Below are 17,364 nucleotides of genomic sequence, written 5' to 3'. Positions count from 1 at the left end.
AGTTGGCCAAAATCAAAGTGGCACGCACGACGGCGAAAATAGCGTTCGGCCAACGCTCTGGGGTAGACGAACGTGTTGTCCACTCTCTAGACTTCATTGAGGTTAGGCCGTTATACCTAAGGCAGATTTGCACTCGATGACACCTCGACAACAGCCGGTCCTCACATTTACGTCTTGCTCTCCTTACGTCAGTATACGAGTCTGTGACGCTGGCTTTGCAACATCTTGCGTGCCTTTAGGCTCGCCGCGACCAACACTTACCACAAAACATGGAGGCGCCGGGGCTTGAACCCGGGACCTTTCACATGCAAAGCGAACGCTCTACCAACTGAGCTACGCCCCCAAGCACAACCAAGCTGCGCTGTTCTCCGTTCTTTGCTACTCTTATGTGCACGGACACGATGGTTGGTTGGTTTGCAGGGGTGAAGGGACCAGAGTACAAAGGCGCGGACACGTTCACATACGCAAGAGTTCCAAGTAGTTTCGATGCTCTGGTATTACGACTGCAAATTCCGTCCGTTTTTAACGTCTTAAATTGAAGGGACAGTCACAAGTTGCTCCGTTTTCACTCCATGTCGACAATCACACAGCACCTGAGGTAACAAGCACATCTGAAGACCCATTGTGCACTCGACTGTTCATGCCAACTCACTGCCTCGCACTTTACTACTGTGTACCACTCTTGTCGTCCAACTGCAAAAGACTGGCCCACAACAACTTTCCGCGTCTCCATTGCACTGCGCAAACTACGAAACGCTCCCCAAACATGGCACTCACCCACGCAGACGACTTTTCCGACTTTACACGACGCTCACGCAACGCTCACGCTAGTGACAGCCTTATTTAGAGCTTGACGTCGCACACAAGCGAATGAGCACATTTCGCCTACGACTTAGGCCGCCCTCCTAGTGTGGCTGTTCGGTGTCTGCAGGCAGCGAGGGGCTGCAAGCTTCCTGTGTTCCCGCCTATGTCACCTCTGCTTGCTTGTCAGAGACAGAGTATCGCAAAACATACAACTCACTCCATGAATTGATTGCTACGGCATCTGTCATCAGCAGTCACAACTAGCAACACCAGTAGCAGCCGACTGCACGTCAAGAATTGGAATGTGCAGTGGGATTTTTGTGAATTCGGCGCAAGGCTGATCTTTGCGACATAGGTTTGAGAATCTTATGGGAACACTTGTACTGTTTCTAAATTAAGTGTAGTGGTGGGAGGAGGGTGCTTCGTGCGCATTACAGCACGCTTGCCAATTGTGGCTGCTAATCGTTGGCTCGTATCTGCCTTGACACATTTTCTGGCTGTGAATTATTCCACTTGCATGGCAGTGTGCGCATGTTGGTGTGTTAAAAATTCTGGAGGCGCTGGGTATCGATCCCAGTACCTCTCGCATGCTAAGCGAGCGCTCTACCATCTGAGCTACGCCCCCTGCTGACGAACTGCGCTACATACAGCCATATCAATGACACAGACCCTTGCACTCCCATTATTCCGCTGACAAACACTACTCTCAATGTGTCCGTGAGGGTGTCTTTCAGGTTTCCTGCATTCTGTATCGAATCGTAGTTGGCCAAAATCAAAGTGGCACGCACGACGGCGAAAATAGCGTTCGGCCAACGCTCTGGGGTAGACGAACGTGTTGTCCACTCTCTAGACTTCATTGAGGTTAGGCCGTTATACCTAAGGCAGATTTGCACTCGATGACACCTCGACAACAGCCGGTCCTCACATTTACGTCTTGCTCTCCTTACGTCAGTATACGAGTCTGTGACGCTGGCTTTGCAACATCTTGCGTGCCTTTAGGCTCGCCGCGACCAACACTTACCACAAAACATGGAGGCGCCGGGGCTTGAACCCGGGACCTTTCACATGCAAAGCGAACGCTCTACCAACTGAGCTACGCCCCCAAGCACAACCAAACTGCGCTGTTCTCCGTTCTTTGCTACTCTTATGTGCACGGACACGATGGTTGGTTGGTTTGCAGGGGTGAAGGGACCAGAGTACAAAGGCGCGGACACGTTCACATACGCAAGAGTTCCAAGTAGTTTCGATGCTCTGGTATTACGACTGCAAATTCCGTCCGTTTTTAACGTCTTAAATTGAAGGGACAGTCACAAGTTGCTCCGTTTTCACTCCATGTCGACAATCACACAGCACCTGAGGTAACAAGCACATCTGAAGACCCATTGTGCACTCGACTGTTCATGCCAACTCACTGCCTCGCACTTTACTACTGTGTACCACTCTTGTCGTCCAACTGCAAAAGACTGGCCCACAACAACTTTCCGCGTCTCCATTGCACTGCGCAAACTACGAAACGCTCCCCAAACATGGCACTCACCCACGCAGACGACTTTTCCGACTTTACACGACGCTCACGCAACGCTCACGCTAGTGACAGCCTTATTTAGAGCTTGACGTCGCACACAAGCGAATGAGCACATTTCGCCTACGACTTAGGCCGCCCTCCTAGTGTGGCTGTTCGGTGTCTGCAGGCAGCGAGGGGCTGCAAGCTTCCTGTGTTCCCGCCTATGTCACCTCTGCTTGCTTGTCAGAGACAGAGTATCGCAAAACATACAACTCACTCCATGAATTGATTGCTACGGCATCTGTCATCAGCAGTCACAACTAGCAACACCAGTAGCAGCCGACTGCACGTCAAGAATTGGAATGTGCAGTGGGATTTTTGTGAATTCGGCGCAAGGCTGATCTTTGCGACATAGGTTTGAGAATCTTATGGGAACACTTGTACTGTTTCTAAATTAAGTGTAGTGGTGGGAGGAGGGTGCTTCGTGCGCATTACAGCACGCTTGCCAATTGTGGCTGCTAATCGTTGGCTCGTATCTGCCTTGACACATTTTCTGGCTGTGAATTATTCCACTTGCATGGCAGTGTGCGCATGTTGGTGTGTTAAAAATTCTGGAGGCGCTGGGTATCGATCCCAGTACCTCTCGCATGCTAAGCGAGCGCTCTACCATCTGAGCTACGCCCCCTGCTGACGAACTGCGCTACATACAGCCATATCAATGACACAGACCCTTGCACTCCCATTATTCCGCTGACAAACACTACTCTCAATGTGTCCGTGAGGGTGTCTTTCAGGTTTCCTGCATTCTGTATCGAATCGTAGTTGGCCAAAATCAAAGTGGCACGCACGACGGCGAAAATAGCGTTCGGCCAACGCTCTGGGGTAGACGAACGTGTTGTCCACTCTCTAGACTTCATTGAGGTTAGGCCGTTATACCTAAGGCAGATTTGCACTCGATGACACCTCGACAACAGCCGGTCCTCACATTTACGTCTTGCTCTCCTTACGTCAGTATACGAGTCTGTGACGCTGGCTTTGCAACATCTTGCGTGCCTTTAGGCTCGCCGCGACCAACACTTACCACAAAACATGGAGGCGCCGGGGCTTGAACCCGGGACCTTTCACATGCAAAGCGAACGCTCTACCAACTGAGCTACGCCCCCAAGCACAACCAAGCTGCGCTGTTCTCCGTTCTTTGCTACTCTTATGTGCACGGACACGATGGTTGGTTGGTTTGCAGGGGTGAAGGGACCAGAGTACAAAGGCGCGGACACGTTCACATACGCAAGAGTTCCAAGTAGTTTCGATGCTCTGGTATTACGACTGCAAATTCCGTCCGTTTTTAACGTCTTAAATTGAAGGGACAGTCACAAGTTGCTCCGTTTTCACTCCATGTCGACAATCACACAGCACCTGAGGTAACAAGCACATCTGAAGACCCATTGTGCACTCGACTGTTCATGCCAACTCACTGCCTCGCACTTTACTACTGTGTACCACTCTTGTCGTCCAACTGCAAAAGACTGGCCCACAACAACTTTCCGCGTCTCCATTGCACTGCGCAAACTACGAAACGCTCCCCAAACATGGCACTCACCCACGCAGACGACTTTTCCGACTTTACACGACGCTCACGCAACGCTCACGCTAGTGACAGCCTTATTTAGAGCTTGACGTCGCACACAAGCGAATGAGCACATTTCGCCTACGACTTAGGCCGCCCTCCTAGTGTGGCTGTTCGGTGTCTGCAGGCAGCGAGGGGCTGCAAGCTTCCTGTGTTCCCGCCTATGTCACCTCTGCTTGCTTGTCAGAGACAGAGTATCGCAAAACATACAACTCACTCCATGAATTGATTGCTACGGCATCTGTCATCAGCAGTCACAACTAGCAACACCAGTAGCAGCCGACTGCACGTCAAGAATTGGAATGTGCAGTGGGATTTTTGTGAATTCGGCGCAAGGCTGATCTTTGCGACATAGGTTTGAGAATCTTATGGGAACACTTGTACTGTTTCTAAATTAAGTGTAGTGGTGGGAGGAGGGTGCTTCGTGCGCATTACAGCACGCTTGCCAATTGTGGCTGCTAATCGTTGGCTCGTATCTGCCTTGACACATTTTCTGGCTGTGAATTATTCCACTTGCATGGCAGTGTGCGCATGTTGGTGTGTTAAAAATTCTGGAGGCGCTGGGTATCGATCCCAGTACCTCTCGCATGCTAAGCGAGCGCTCTACCATCTGAGCTACGCCCCCTGCTGACGAACTGCGCTACATACAGCCATATCAATGACACAGACCCTTGCACTCCCATTATTCCGCTGACAAACACTACTCTCAATGTGTCCGTGAGGGTGTCTTTCAGGTTTCCTGCATTCTGTATCGAATCGTAGTTGGCCAAAATCAAAGTGGCACGCACGACGGCGAAAATAGCGTTCGGCCAACGCTCTGGGGTAGACGAACGTGTTGTCCACTCTCTAGACTTCATTGAGGTTAGGCCGTTATACCTAAGGCAGATTTGCACTCGATGACACCTCGACAACAGCCGGTCCTCACATTTACGTCTTGCTCTCCTTACGTCAGTATACGAGTCTGTGACGCTGGCTTTGCAACATCTTGCGTGCCTTTAGGCTCGCCGCGACCAACACTTACCACAAAACATGGAGGCGCCGGGGCTTGAACCCGGGACCTTTCACATGCAAAGCGAACGCTCTACCAACTGAGCTACGCCCCCAAGCACAACCAAACTGCGCTGTTCTCCGTTCTTTGCTACTCTTATGTGCACGGACACGATGGTTGGTTGGTTTGCAGGGGTGAAGGGACCAGAGTACAAAGGCGCGGACACGTTCACATACGCAAGAGTTCCAAGTAGTTTCGATGCTCTGGTATTACGACTGCAAATTCCGTCCGTTTTTAACGTCTTAAATTGAAGGGACAGTCACAAGTTGCTCCGTTTTCACTCCATGTCGACAATCACACAGCACCTGAGGTAACAAGCACATCTGAAGACCCATTGTGCACTCGACTGTTCATGCCAACTCACTGCCTCGCACTTTACTACTGTGTACCACTCTTGTCGTCCAACTGCAAAAGACTGGCCCACAACAACTTTCCGCGTCTCCATTGCACTGCGCAAACTACGAAACGCTCCCCAAACATGGCACTCACCCACGCAGACGACTTTTCCGACTTTACACGACGCTCACGCAACGCTCACGCTAGTGACAGCCTTATTTAGAGCTTGACGTCGCACACAAGCGAATGAGCACATTTCGCCTACGACTTAGGCCGCCCTCCTAGTGTGGCTGTTCGGTGTCTGCAGGCAGCGAGGGGCTGCAAGCTTCCTGTGTTCCCGCCTATGTCACCTCTGCTTGCTTGTCAGAGACAGAGTATCGCAAAACATACAACTCACTCCATGAATTGATTGCTACGGCATCTGTCATCAGCAGTCACAACTAGCAACACCAGTAGCAGCCGACTGCACGTCAAGAATTGGAATGTGCAGTGGGATTTTTGTGAATTCGGCGCAAGGCTGATCTTTGCGACATAGGTTTGAGAATCTTATGGGAACACTTGTACTGTTTCTAAATTAAGTGTAGTGGTGGGAGGAGGGTGCTTCGTGCGCATTACAGCACGCTTGCCAATTGTGGCTGCTAATCGTTGGCTCGTATCTGCCTTGACACATTTTCTGGCTGTGAATTATTCCACTTGCATGGCAGTGTGCGCATGTTGGTGTGTTAAAAATTCTGGAGGCGCTGGGTATCGATCCCAGTACCTCTCGCATGCTAAGCGAGCGCTCTACCATCTGAGCTACGCCCCCTGCTGACGAACTGCGCTACATACAGCCATATCAATGACACAGACCCTTGCACTCCCATTATTCCGCTGACAAACACTACTCTCAATGTGTCCGTGAGGGTGTCTTTCAGGTTTCCTGCATTCTGTATCGAATCGTAGTTGGCCAAAATCAAAGTGGCACGCACGACGGCGAAAATAGCGTTCGGCCAACGCTCTGGGGTAGACGAACGTGTTGTCCACTCTCTAGACTTCATTGAGGTTAGGCCGTTATACCTAAGGCAGATTTGCACTCGATGACACCTCGACAACAGCCGGTCCTCACATTTACGTCTTGCTCTCCTTACGTCAGTATACGAGTCTGTGACGCTGGCTTTGCAACATCTTGCGTGCCTTTAGGCTCGCCGCGACCAACACTTACCACAAAACATGGAGGCGCCGGGGCTTGAACCCGGGACCTTTCACATGCAAAGCGAACGCTCTACCAACTGAGCTACGCCCCCAAGCACAACCAAGCTGCGCTGTTCTCCGTTCTTTGCTACTCTTATGTGCACGGACACGATGGTTGGTTGGTTTGCAGGGGTGAAGGGACCAGAGTACAAAGGCGCGGACACGTTCACATACGCAAGAGTTCCAAGTAGTTTCGATGCTCTGGTATTACGACTGCAAATTCCGTCCGTTTTTAACGTCTTAAATTGAAGGGACAGTCACAAGTTGCTCCGTTTTCACTCCATGTCGACAATCACACAGCACCTGAGGTAACAAGCACATCTGAAGACCCATTGTGCACTCGACTGTTCATGCCAACTCACTGCCTCGCACTTTACTACTGTGTACCACTCTTGTCGTCCAACTGCAAAAGACTGGCCCACAACAACTTTCCGCGTCTCCATTGCACTGCGCAAACTACGAAACGCTCCCCAAACATGGCACTCACCCACGCAGACGACTTTTCCGACTTTACACGACGCTCACGCAACGCTCACGCTAGTGACAGCCTTATTTAGAGCTTGACGTCGCACACAAGCGAATGAGCACATTTCGCCTACGACTTAGGCCGCCCTCCTAGTGTGGCTGTTCGGTGTCTGCAGGCAGCGAGGGGCTGCAAGCTTCCTGTGTTCCCGCCTATGTCACCTCTGCTTGCTTGTCAGAGACAGAGTATCGCAAAACATACAACTCACTCCATGAATTGATTGCTACGGCATCTGTCATCAGCAGTCACAACTAGCAACACCAGTAGCAGCCGACTGCACGTCAAGAATTGGAATGTGCAGTGGGATTTTTGTGAATTCGGCGCAAGGCTGATCTTTGCGACATAGGTTTGAGAATCTTATGGGAACACTTGTACTGTTTCTAAATTAAGTGTAGTGGTGGGAGGAGGGTGCTTCGTGCGCATTACAGCACGCTTGCCAATTGTGGCTGCTAATCGTTGGCTCGTATCTGCCTTGACACATTTTCTGGCTGTGAATTATTCCACTTGCATGGCAGTGTGCGCATGTTGGTGTGTTAAAAATTCTGGAGGCGCTGGGTATCGATCCCAGTACCTCTCGCATGCTAAGCGAGCGCTCTACCATCTGAGCTACGCCCCCTGCTGACGAACTGCGCTACATACAGCCATATCAATGACACAGACCCTTGCACTCCCATTATTCCGCTGACAAACACTACTCTCAATGTGTCCGTGAGGGTGTCTTTCAGGTTTCCTGCATTCTGTATCGAATCGTAGTTGGCCAAAATCAAAGTGGCACGCACGACGGCGAAAATAGCGTTCGGCCAACGCTCTGGGGTAGACGAACGTGTTGTCCACTCTCTAGACTTCATTGAGGTTAGGCCGTTATACCTAAGGCAGATTTGCACTCGATGACACCTCGACAACAGCCGGTCCTCACATTTACGTCTTGCTCTCCTTACGTCAGTATACGAGTCTGTGACGCTGGCTTTGCAACATCTTGCGTGCCTTTAGGCTCGCCGCGACCAACACTTACCACAAAACATGGAGGCGCCGGGGCTTGAACCCGGGACCTTTCACATGCAAAGCGAACGCTCTACCAACTGAGCTACGCCCCCAAGCACAACCAAACTGCGCTGTTCTCCGTTCTTTGCTACTCTTATGTGCACGGACACGATGGTTGGTTGGTTTGCAGGGGTGAAGGGACCAGAGTACAAAGGCGCGGACACGTTCACATACGCAAGAGTTCCAAGTAGTTTCGATGCTCTGGTATTACGACTGCAAATTCCGTCCGTTTTTAACGTCTTAAATTGAAGGGACAGTCACAAGTTGCTCCGTTTTCACTCCATGTCGACAATCACACAGCACCTGAGGTAACAAGCACATCTGAAGACCCATTGTGCACTCGACTGTTCATGCCAACTCACTGCCTCGCACTTTACTACTGTGTACCACTCTTGTCGTCCAACTGCAAAAGACTGGCCCACAACAACTTTCCGCGTCTCCATTGCACTGCGCAAACTACGAAACGCTCCCCAAACATGGCACTCACCCACGCAGACGACTTTTCCGACTTTACACGACGCTCACGCAACGCTCACGCTAGTGACAGCCTTATTTAGAGCTTGACGTCGCACACAAGCGAATGAGCACATTTCGCCTACGACTTAGGCCGCCCTCCTAGTGTGGCTGTTCGGTGTCTGCAGGCAGCGAGGGGCTGCAAGCTTCCTGTGTTCCCGCCTATGTCACCTCTGCTTGCTTGTCAGAGACAGAGTATCGCAAAACATACAACTCACTCCATGAATTGATTGCTACGGCATCTGTCATCAGCAGTCACAACTAGCAACACCAGTAGCAGCCGACTGCACGTCAAGAATTGGAATGTGCAGTGGGATTTTTGTGAATTCGGCGCAAGGCTGATCTTTGCGACATAGGTTTGAGAATCTTATGGGAACACTTGTACTGTTTCTAAATTAAGTGTAGTGGTGGGAGGAGGGTGCTTCGTGCGCATTACAGCACGCTTGCCAATTGTGGCTGCTAATCGTTGGCTCGTATCTGCCTTGACACATTTTCTGGCTGTGAATTATTCCACTTGCATGGCAGTGTGCGCATGTTGGTGTGTTAAAAATTCTGGAGGCGCTGGGTATCGATCCCAGTACCTCTCGCATGCTAAGCGAGCGCTCTACCATCTGAGCTACGCCCCCTGCTGACGAACTGCGCTACATACAGCCATATCAATGACACAGACCCTTGCACTCCCATTATTCCGCTGACAAACACTACTCTCAATGTGTCCGTGAGGGTGTCTTTCAGGTTTCCTGCATTCTGTATCGAATCGTAGTTGGCCAAAATCAAAGTGGCACGCACGACGGCGAAAATAGCGTTCGGCCAACGCTCTGGGGTAGACGAACGTGTTGTCCACTCTCTAGACTTCATTGAGGTTAGGCCGTTATACCTAAGGCAGATTTGCACTCGATGACACCTCGACAACAGCCGGTCCTCACATTTACGTCTTGCTCTCCTTACGTCAGTATACGAGTCTGTGACGCTGGCTTTGCAACATCTTGCGTGCCTTTAGGCTCGCCGCGACCAACACTTACCACAAAACATGGAGGCGCCGGGGCTTGAACCCGGGACCTTTCACATGCAAAGCGAACGCTCTACCAACTGAGCTACGCCCCCAAGCACAACCAAGCTGCGCTGTTCTCCGTTCTTTGCTACTCTTATGTGCACGGACACGATGGTTGGTTGGTTTGCAGGGGTGAAGGGACCAGAGTACAAAGGCGCGGACACGTTCACATACGCAAGAGTTCCAAGTAGTTTCGATGCTCTGGTATTACGACTGCAAATTCCGTCCGTTTTTAACGTCTTAAATTGAAGGGACAGTCACAAGTTGCTCCGTTTTCACTCCATGTCGACAATCACACAGCACCTGAGGTAACAAGCACATCTGAAGACCCATTGTGCACTCGACTGTTCATGCCAACTCACTGCCTCGCACTTTACTACTGTGTACCACTCTTGTCGTCCAACTGCAAAAGACTGGCCCACAACAACTTTCCGCGTCTCCATTGCACTGCGCAAACTACGAAACGCTCCCCAAACATGGCACTCACCCACGCAGACGACTTTTCCGACTTTACACGACGCTCACGCAACGCTCACGCTAGTGACAGCCTTATTTAGAGCTTGACGTCGCACACAAGCGAATGAGCACATTTCGCCTACGACTTAGGCCGCCCTCCTAGTGTGGCTGTTCGGTGTCTGCAGGCAGCGAGGGGCTGCAAGCTTCCTGTGTTCCCGCCTATGTCACCTCTGCTTGCTTGTCAGAGACAGAGTATCGCAAAACATACAACTCACTCCATGAATTGATTGCTACGGCATCTGTCATCAGCAGTCACAACTAGCAACACCAGTAGCAGCCGACTGCACGTCAAGAATTGGAATGTGCAGTGGGATTTTTGTGAATTCGGCGCAAGGCTGATCTTTGCGACATAGGTTTGAGAATCTTATGGGAACACTTGTACTGTTTCTAAATTAAGTGTAGTGGTGGGAGGAGGGTGCTTCGTGCGCATTACAGCACGCTTGCCAATTGTGGCTGCTAATCGTTGGCTCGTATCTGCCTTGACACATTTTCTGGCTGTGAATTATTCCACTTGCATGGCAGTGTGCGCATGTTGGTGTGTTAAAAATTCTGGAGGCGCTGGGTATCGATCCCAGTACCTCTCGCATGCTAAGCGAGCGCTCTACCATCTGAGCTACGCCCCCTGCTGACGAACTGCGCTACATACAGCCATATCAATGACACAGACCCTTGCACTCCCATTATTCCGCTGACAAACACTACTCTCAATGTGTCCGTGAGGGTGTCTTTCAGGTTTCCTGCATTCTGTATCGAATCGTAGTTGGCCAAAATCAAAGTGGCACGCACGACGGCGAAAATAGCGTTCGGCCAACGCTCTGGGGTAGACGAACGTGTTGTCCACTCTCTAGACTTCATTGAGGTTAGGCCGTTATACCTAAGGCAGATTTGCACTCGATGACACCTCGACAACAGCCGGTCCTCACATTTACGTCTTGCTCTCCTTACGTCAGTATACGAGTCTGTGACGCTGGCTTTGCAACATCTTGCGTGCCTTTAGGCTCGCCGCGACCAACACTTACCACAAAACATGGAGGCGCCGGGGCTTGAACCCGGGACCTTTCACATGCAAAGCGAACGCTCTACCAACTGAGCTACGCCCCCAAGCACAACCAAGCTGCGCTGTTCTCCGTTCTTTGCTACTCTTATGTGCACGGACACGATGGTTGGTTGGTTTGCAGGGGTGAAGGGACCAGAGTACAAAGGCGCGGACACGTTCACATACGCAAGAGTTCCAAGTAGTTTCGATGCTCTGGTATTACGACTGCAAATTCCGTCCGTTTTTAACGTCTTAAATTGAAGGGACAGTCACAAGTTGCTCCGTTTTCACTCCATGTCGACAATCACACAGCACCTGAGGTAACAAGCACATCTGAAGACCCATTGTGCACTCGACTGTTCATGCCAACTCACTGCCTCGCACTTTACTACTGTGTACCACTCTTGTCGTCCAACTGCAAAAGACTGGCCCACAACAACTTTCCGCGTCTCCATTGCACTGCGCAAACTACGAAACGCTCCCCAAACATGGCACTCACCCACGCAGACGACTTTTCCGACTTTACACGACGCTCACGCAACGCTCACGCTAGTGACAGCCTTATTTAGAGCTTGACGTCGCACACAAGCGAATGAGCACATTTCGCCTACGACTTAGGCCGCCCTCCTAGTGTGGCTGTTCGGTGTCTGCAGGCAGCGAGGGGCTGCAAGCTTCCTGTGTTCCCGCCTATGTCACCTCTGCTTGCTTGTCAGAGACAGAGTATCGCAAAACATACAACTCACTCCATGAATTGATTGCTACGGCATCTGTCATCAGCAGTCACAACTAGCAACACCAGTAGCAGCCGACTGCACGTCAAGAATTGGAATGTGCAGTGGGATTTTTGTGAATTCGGCGCAAGGCTGATCTTTGCGACATAGGTTTGAGAATCTTATGGGAACACTTGTACTGTTTCTAAATTAAGTGTAGTGGTGGGAGGAGGGTGCTTCGTGCGCATTACAGCACGCTTGCCAATTGTGGCTGCTAATCGTTGGCTCGTATCTGCCTTGACACATTTTCTGGCTGTGAATTATTCCACTTGCATGGCAGTGTGCGCATGTTGGTGTGTTAAAAATTCTGGAGGCGCTGGGTATCGATCCCAGTACCTCTCGCATGCTAAGCGAGCGCTCTACCATCTGAGCTACGCCCCCTGCTGACGAACTGCGCTACATACAGCCATATCAATGACACAGACCCTTGCACTCCCATTATTCCGCTGACAAACACTACTCTCAATGTGTCCGTGAGGGTGTCTTTCAGGTTTCCTGCATTCTGTATCGAATCGTAGTTGGCCAAAATCAAAGTGGCACGCACGACGGCGAAAATAGCGTTCGGCCAACGCTCTGGGGTAGACGAACGTGTTGTCCACTCTCTAGACTTCATTGAGGTTAGGCCGTTATACCTAAGGCAGATTTGCACTCGATGACACCTCGACAACAGCCGGTCCTCACATTTACGTCTTGCTCTCCTTACGTCAGTATACGAGTCTGTGACGCTGGCTTTGCAACATCTTGCGTGCCTTTAGGCTCGCCGCGACCAACACTTACCACAAAACATGGAGGCGCCGGGGCTTGAACCCGGGACCTTTCACATGCAAAGCGAACGCTCTACCAACTGAGCTACGCCCCCAAGCACAACCAAACTGCGCTGTTCTCCGTTCTTTGCTACTCTTATGTGCACGGACACGATGGTTGGTTGGTTTGCAGGGGTGAAGGGACCAGAGTACAAAGGCGCGGACACGTTCACATACGCAAGAGTTCCAAGTAGTTTCGATGCTCTGGTATTACGACTGCAAATTCCGTCCGTTTTTAACGTCTTAAATTGAAGGGACAGTCACAAGTTGCTCCGTTTTCACTCCATGTCGACAATCACACAGCACCTGAGGTAACAAGCACATCTGAAGACCCATTGTGCACTCGACTGTTCATGCCAACTCACTGCCTCGCACTTTACTACTGTGTACCACTCTTGTCGTCCAACTGCAAAAGACTGGGCCACAACAACTTTCCGCGTCTCCATTGCACTGCGCAAACTACGAAACGCTCCCCAAACATGGCACTCACCCACGCAGACGACTTTTCCGACTTTACACGACGCTCACGCAACGCTCACGCTAGTGACAGCCTTATTTAGAGCTTGACGTCGCACACAAGCGAATGAGCACATTTCGCCTACGACTTAGGCCGCCCTCCTAGTGTGGCTGTTCGGTGTCTGCAGGCAGCGAGGGGCTGCAAGCTTCCTGTGTTCCCGCCTATGTCACCTCTGCTTGCTTGTCAGAGACAGAGTATCGCAAAACATACAACTCACTCCATGAATTGATTGCTACGGCATCTGTCATCAGCAGTCACAACTAGCAACACCAGTAGCAGCCGACTGCACGTCAAGAATTGGAATGTGCAGTGGGATTTTTGTGAATTCGGCGCAAGGCTGATCTTTGCGACATAGGTTTGAGAATCTTATGGGAACACTTGTACTGTTTCTAAATTAAGTGTAGTGGTGGGAGGAGGGTGCTTCGTGCGCATTACAGCACGCTTGCCAATTGTGGCTGCTAATCGTTGGCTCGTATCTGCCTTGACACATTTTCTGGCTGTGAATTATTCCACTTGCATGGCAGTGTGCGCATGTTGGTGTGTTAAAAATTCTGGAGGCGCTGGGTATCGATCCCAGTACCTCTCGCATGCTAAGCGAGCGCTCTACCATCTGAGCTACGCCCCCTGCTGACGAACTGCGCTACATACAGCCATATCAATGACACAGACCCTTGCACTCCCATTATTCCGCTGACAAACACTACTCTCAATGTGTCCGTGAGGGTGTCTTTCAGGTTTCCTGCATTCTGTATCGAATCGTAGTTGGCCAAAATCAAAGTGGCACGCACGACGGCGAAAATAGCGTTCGGCCAACGCTCTGGGGTAGACGAACGTGTTGTCCACTCTCTAGACTTCATTGAGGTTAGGCCGTTATACCTAAGGCAGATTTGCACTCGATGACACCTCGACAACAGCCGGTCCTCACATTTACGTCTTGCTCTCCTTACGTCAGTATACGAGTCTGTGACGCTGGCTTTGCAACATCTTGCGTGCCTTTAGGCTCGCCGCGACCAACACTTACCACAAAACATGGAGGCGCCGGGGCTTGAACCCGGGACCTTTCACATGCAAAGCGAACGCTCTACCAACTGAGCTACGCCCCCAAGCACAACCAAGCTGCGCTGTTCTCCGTTCTTTGCTACTCTTATGTGCACGGACACGATGGTTGGTTGGTTTGCAGGGGTGAAGGGACCAGAGTACAAAGGCGCGGACACGTTCACATACGCAAGAGTTCCAAGTAGTTTCGATGCTCTGGTATTACGACTGCAAATTCCGTCCGTTTTTAACGTCTTAAATTGAAGGGACAGTCACAAGTTGCTCCGTTTTCACTCCATGTCGACAATCACACAGCACCTGAGGTAACAAGCACATCTGAAGACCCATTGTGCACTCGACTGTTCATGCCAACTCACTGCCTCGCACTTTACTACTGTGTACCACTCTTGTCGTCCAACTGCAAAAGACTGGCCCACAACAACTTTCCGCGTCTCCATTGCACTGCGCAAACTACGAAACGCTCCCCAAACATGGCACTCACCCACGCAGACGACTTTTCCGACTTTACACGACGCTCACGCAACGCTCACGCTAGTGACAGCCTTATTTAGAGCTTGACGTCGCACACAAGCGAATGAGCACATTTCGCCTACGACTTAGGCCGCCCTCCTAGTGTGGCTGTTCGGTGTCTGCAGGCAGCGAGGGGCTGCAAGCTTCCTGTGTTCGCGCCTATGTCACCTCTGCTTGCTTGTCAGAGACAGAGTATCGCAAAACATACAACTCACTCCATGAATTGATTGCTACGGCATCTGTCATCAGCAGTCACAACTAGCAACACCAGTAGCAGCCGACTGCACGTCAAGAATTGGAATGTGCAGTGGGATTTTTGTGAATTCGGCGCAAGGCTGATCTTTGCGACATAGGTTTGAGAATCTTATGGGAACACTTGTACTGTTTCTAAATTAAGTGTAGTGGTGGGAGGAGGGTGCTTCGTGCGCATTACAGCACGCTTGCCAATTGTGGCTGCTAATCGTTGGCTCGTATCTGCCTTGACACATTTTCTGGCTGTGAATTATTCCACTTGCATGGCAGTGTGCGCATGTTGGTGTGTTAAAAATTCTGGAGGCGCTGGGTATCGATCCCAGTACCTCTCGCATGCTAAGCGAGCGCTCTACCATCTGAGCTACGCCCCCTGCTGACGAACTGCGCTACATACAGCCATATCAATGACACAGACCCTTGCACTCCCATTATTCCGCTGACAAACACTACTCTCAATGTGTCCGTGAGGGTGTCTTTCAGGTTTCCTGCATTCTGTATCGAATCGTAGTTGGCCAAAATCAAAGTGGCACGCACGACGGCGAAAATAGCGTTCGGCCAACGCTCTGGGGTAGACGAACGTGTTGTCCACTCTCTAGACTTCATTGAGGTTAGGCCGTTATACCTAAGGCAGATTTGCACTCGATGACACCTCGACAACAGCCGGTCCTCACATTTACGTCTTGCTCTCCTTACGTCAGTATACGAGTCTGTGACGCTGGCTTTGCAACATCTTGCGTGCCTTTAGGCTCGCCGCGACCAACACTTACCACAAAACATGGAGGCGCCGGGGCTTGAACCCGGGACCTTTCACATGCAAAGCGAACGCTCTACCAACTGAGCTACGCCCCCAAGCACAACCAAGCTGCGCTGTTCTCCGTTCTTTGCTACTCTTATGTGCACGGACACGATGGTTGGTTGGTTTGCAGGGGTGAAGGGACCAGAGTACAAAGGCGCGGACACGTTCACATACGCAAGAGTTCCAAGTAGTTTCGATGCTCTGGTATTACGACTGCAAATTCCGTCCGTTTTTAACGTCTTAAATTGAAGGGACAGTCACAAGTTGCTCCGTTTTCACTCCATGTCGACAATCACACAGCACCTGAGGTAACAAGCACATCTGAAGACCCATTGTGCACTCGACTGTTCATGCCAACTCACTGCCTCGCACTTTACTACTGTGTACCACTCTTGTCGTCCAACTGCAAAAGACTGGCCCACAACAACTTTCCGCGTCTCCATTGCACTGCGCAAACTACGAAACGCTCCCCAAACATGGCACTCACCCACGCAGACGACTTTTCCGACTTTACACGACGCTCACGCAACGCTCACGCTAGTGACAGCCTTATTTAGAGCTTGACGTCGCACACAAGCGAATGAGCACATTTCGCCTACGACTTAGGCCGCCCTCCTAGTGTGGCTGTTCGGTGTCTGCAGGCAGCGAGGGGCTGCAAGCTTCCTGTGTTCCCGCCTATGTCACCTCTGCTTGCTTGTCAGAGACAGAGTATCGCAAAACATACAACTCACTCCATGAATTGATTGCTACGGCATCTGTCATCAGCAGTCACAACTAGCAACACCAGTAGCAGCCGACTGCACGTCAAGAATTGGAATGTGCAGTGGGATTTTTGTGAATTCGGCGCAAGGCTGATCTTTGCGACATAGGTTTGAGAATCTTATGGGAACACTTGTACTGTTTCTAAATTAAGTGTAGTGGTGGGAGGAGGGTGCTTCGTGCGCATTACAGCACGCTTGCCAATTGTGGCTGCTAATCGTTGGCTCGTATCTGCCTTGACACATTTTCTGGCTGTGAATTATTCCACTTGCATGGCAGTGTGCGCATGTTGGTGTGTTAAAAATTCTGGAGGCGCTGGGTATCGATCCCAGTACCTCTCGCATGCTAAGCGAGCGCTCTACCATCTGAGCTACGCCCCCTGCTGACGAACTGCGCTACATACAGCCATATCAATGACACAGACCCTTGCACTCCCATTATTCCGCTGACAAACACTACTCTCAATGTGTCCGTGAGGGTGTCTTTCAGGTTTCCTGCATTCTGTATCGAATCGTAGTTGGCCAAAATCAAAGTGGCACGCACGACGGCGAAAATAGCGTTCGGCCAACGCTCTGGGGTAGACGAACGTGTTGTCCACTCTCTAGACTTCATTGAGGTTAGGCCGTTATACCTAAGGCAGATTTGCACTCGATGACACCTCGACAACAGCCGGTC

General features: G+C 51.0%; 22 non-coding genes across 22 annotated transcripts; all 22 read right to left on the bottom strand.

The window, feature by feature from the left end:
* Positions 1 to 270: 270 nt before the first annotated feature.
* Trnaa-ugc lies at positions 271 to 343 on the bottom strand. Its single transcript has one exon. It is a non-coding gene; the product is annotated as a tRNA-Ala (tRNA).
* Positions 344 to 1,356: 1,013 nt separating this feature from the next.
* Positions 1,357 to 1,429, bottom strand: Trnaa-agc. The gene has a single exon. It is a non-coding gene; the product is annotated as a tRNA-Ala (tRNA).
* A 405-nt stretch (positions 1,430 to 1,834) lies between these two features.
* Trnaa-ugc lies at positions 1,835 to 1,907 on the bottom strand. Its single transcript has one exon. It is a non-coding gene; the product is annotated as a tRNA-Ala (tRNA).
* A 1,013-nt stretch (positions 1,908 to 2,920) lies between these two features.
* Positions 2,921 to 2,993, bottom strand: Trnaa-agc. The gene has a single exon. It is a non-coding gene; the product is annotated as a tRNA-Ala (tRNA).
* Positions 2,994 to 3,398: 405 nt separating this feature from the next.
* Trnaa-ugc lies at positions 3,399 to 3,471 on the bottom strand. The gene has a single exon. It is a non-coding gene; the product is annotated as a tRNA-Ala (tRNA).
* Positions 3,472 to 4,484: 1,013 nt separating this feature from the next.
* Positions 4,485 to 4,557, bottom strand: Trnaa-agc. Its single transcript has one exon. It is a non-coding gene; the product is annotated as a tRNA-Ala (tRNA).
* A 405-nt stretch (positions 4,558 to 4,962) lies between these two features.
* Trnaa-ugc lies at positions 4,963 to 5,035 on the bottom strand. Its single transcript has one exon. It is a non-coding gene; the product is annotated as a tRNA-Ala (tRNA).
* A 1,013-nt stretch (positions 5,036 to 6,048) lies between these two features.
* Positions 6,049 to 6,121, bottom strand: Trnaa-agc. Its single transcript has one exon. It is a non-coding gene; the product is annotated as a tRNA-Ala (tRNA).
* A 405-nt stretch (positions 6,122 to 6,526) lies between these two features.
* Positions 6,527 to 6,599, bottom strand: Trnaa-ugc. The gene has a single exon. It is a non-coding gene; the product is annotated as a tRNA-Ala (tRNA).
* Positions 6,600 to 7,612: 1,013 nt separating this feature from the next.
* On the bottom strand, positions 7,613 to 7,685 carry Trnaa-agc. The gene has a single exon. It is a non-coding gene; the product is annotated as a tRNA-Ala (tRNA).
* Positions 7,686 to 8,090: 405 nt separating this feature from the next.
* Trnaa-ugc lies at positions 8,091 to 8,163 on the bottom strand. Its single transcript has one exon. It is a non-coding gene; the product is annotated as a tRNA-Ala (tRNA).
* Positions 8,164 to 9,176: 1,013 nt separating this feature from the next.
* Positions 9,177 to 9,249, bottom strand: Trnaa-agc. Its single transcript has one exon. It is a non-coding gene; the product is annotated as a tRNA-Ala (tRNA).
* A 405-nt stretch (positions 9,250 to 9,654) lies between these two features.
* On the bottom strand, positions 9,655 to 9,727 carry Trnaa-ugc. Its single transcript has one exon. It is a non-coding gene; the product is annotated as a tRNA-Ala (tRNA).
* A 1,013-nt stretch (positions 9,728 to 10,740) lies between these two features.
* Trnaa-agc lies at positions 10,741 to 10,813 on the bottom strand. The gene has a single exon. It is a non-coding gene; the product is annotated as a tRNA-Ala (tRNA).
* Positions 10,814 to 11,218: 405 nt separating this feature from the next.
* On the bottom strand, positions 11,219 to 11,291 carry Trnaa-ugc. The gene has a single exon. It is a non-coding gene; the product is annotated as a tRNA-Ala (tRNA).
* Positions 11,292 to 12,304: 1,013 nt separating this feature from the next.
* Positions 12,305 to 12,377, bottom strand: Trnaa-agc. Its single transcript has one exon. It is a non-coding gene; the product is annotated as a tRNA-Ala (tRNA).
* Positions 12,378 to 12,782: 405 nt separating this feature from the next.
* On the bottom strand, positions 12,783 to 12,855 carry Trnaa-ugc. Its single transcript has one exon. It is a non-coding gene; the product is annotated as a tRNA-Ala (tRNA).
* Positions 12,856 to 13,868: 1,013 nt separating this feature from the next.
* On the bottom strand, positions 13,869 to 13,941 carry Trnaa-agc. The gene has a single exon. It is a non-coding gene; the product is annotated as a tRNA-Ala (tRNA).
* A 405-nt stretch (positions 13,942 to 14,346) lies between these two features.
* Positions 14,347 to 14,419, bottom strand: Trnaa-ugc. The gene has a single exon. It is a non-coding gene; the product is annotated as a tRNA-Ala (tRNA).
* A 1,013-nt stretch (positions 14,420 to 15,432) lies between these two features.
* On the bottom strand, positions 15,433 to 15,505 carry Trnaa-agc. The gene has a single exon. It is a non-coding gene; the product is annotated as a tRNA-Ala (tRNA).
* Positions 15,506 to 15,910: 405 nt separating this feature from the next.
* On the bottom strand, positions 15,911 to 15,983 carry Trnaa-ugc. The gene has a single exon. It is a non-coding gene; the product is annotated as a tRNA-Ala (tRNA).
* A 1,013-nt stretch (positions 15,984 to 16,996) lies between these two features.
* Trnaa-agc lies at positions 16,997 to 17,069 on the bottom strand. Its single transcript has one exon. It is a non-coding gene; the product is annotated as a tRNA-Ala (tRNA).
* Between the last annotated feature and the right edge of the window lie 295 nt (positions 17,070 to 17,364).

The sequence above is a fragment of the Schistocerca americana genome, unplaced genomic scaffold (assembly GCF_021461395.2).
Source record: "Schistocerca americana isolate TAMUIC-IGC-003095 unplaced genomic scaffold, iqSchAmer2.1 HiC_scaffold_311, whole genome shotgun sequence".
Classification (NCBI taxonomy): Eukaryota; Metazoa; Arthropoda; class Insecta; order Orthoptera; family Acrididae; genus Schistocerca; species Schistocerca americana.
This window is presented reverse-complemented; position numbering and strand designations above follow the sequence as displayed.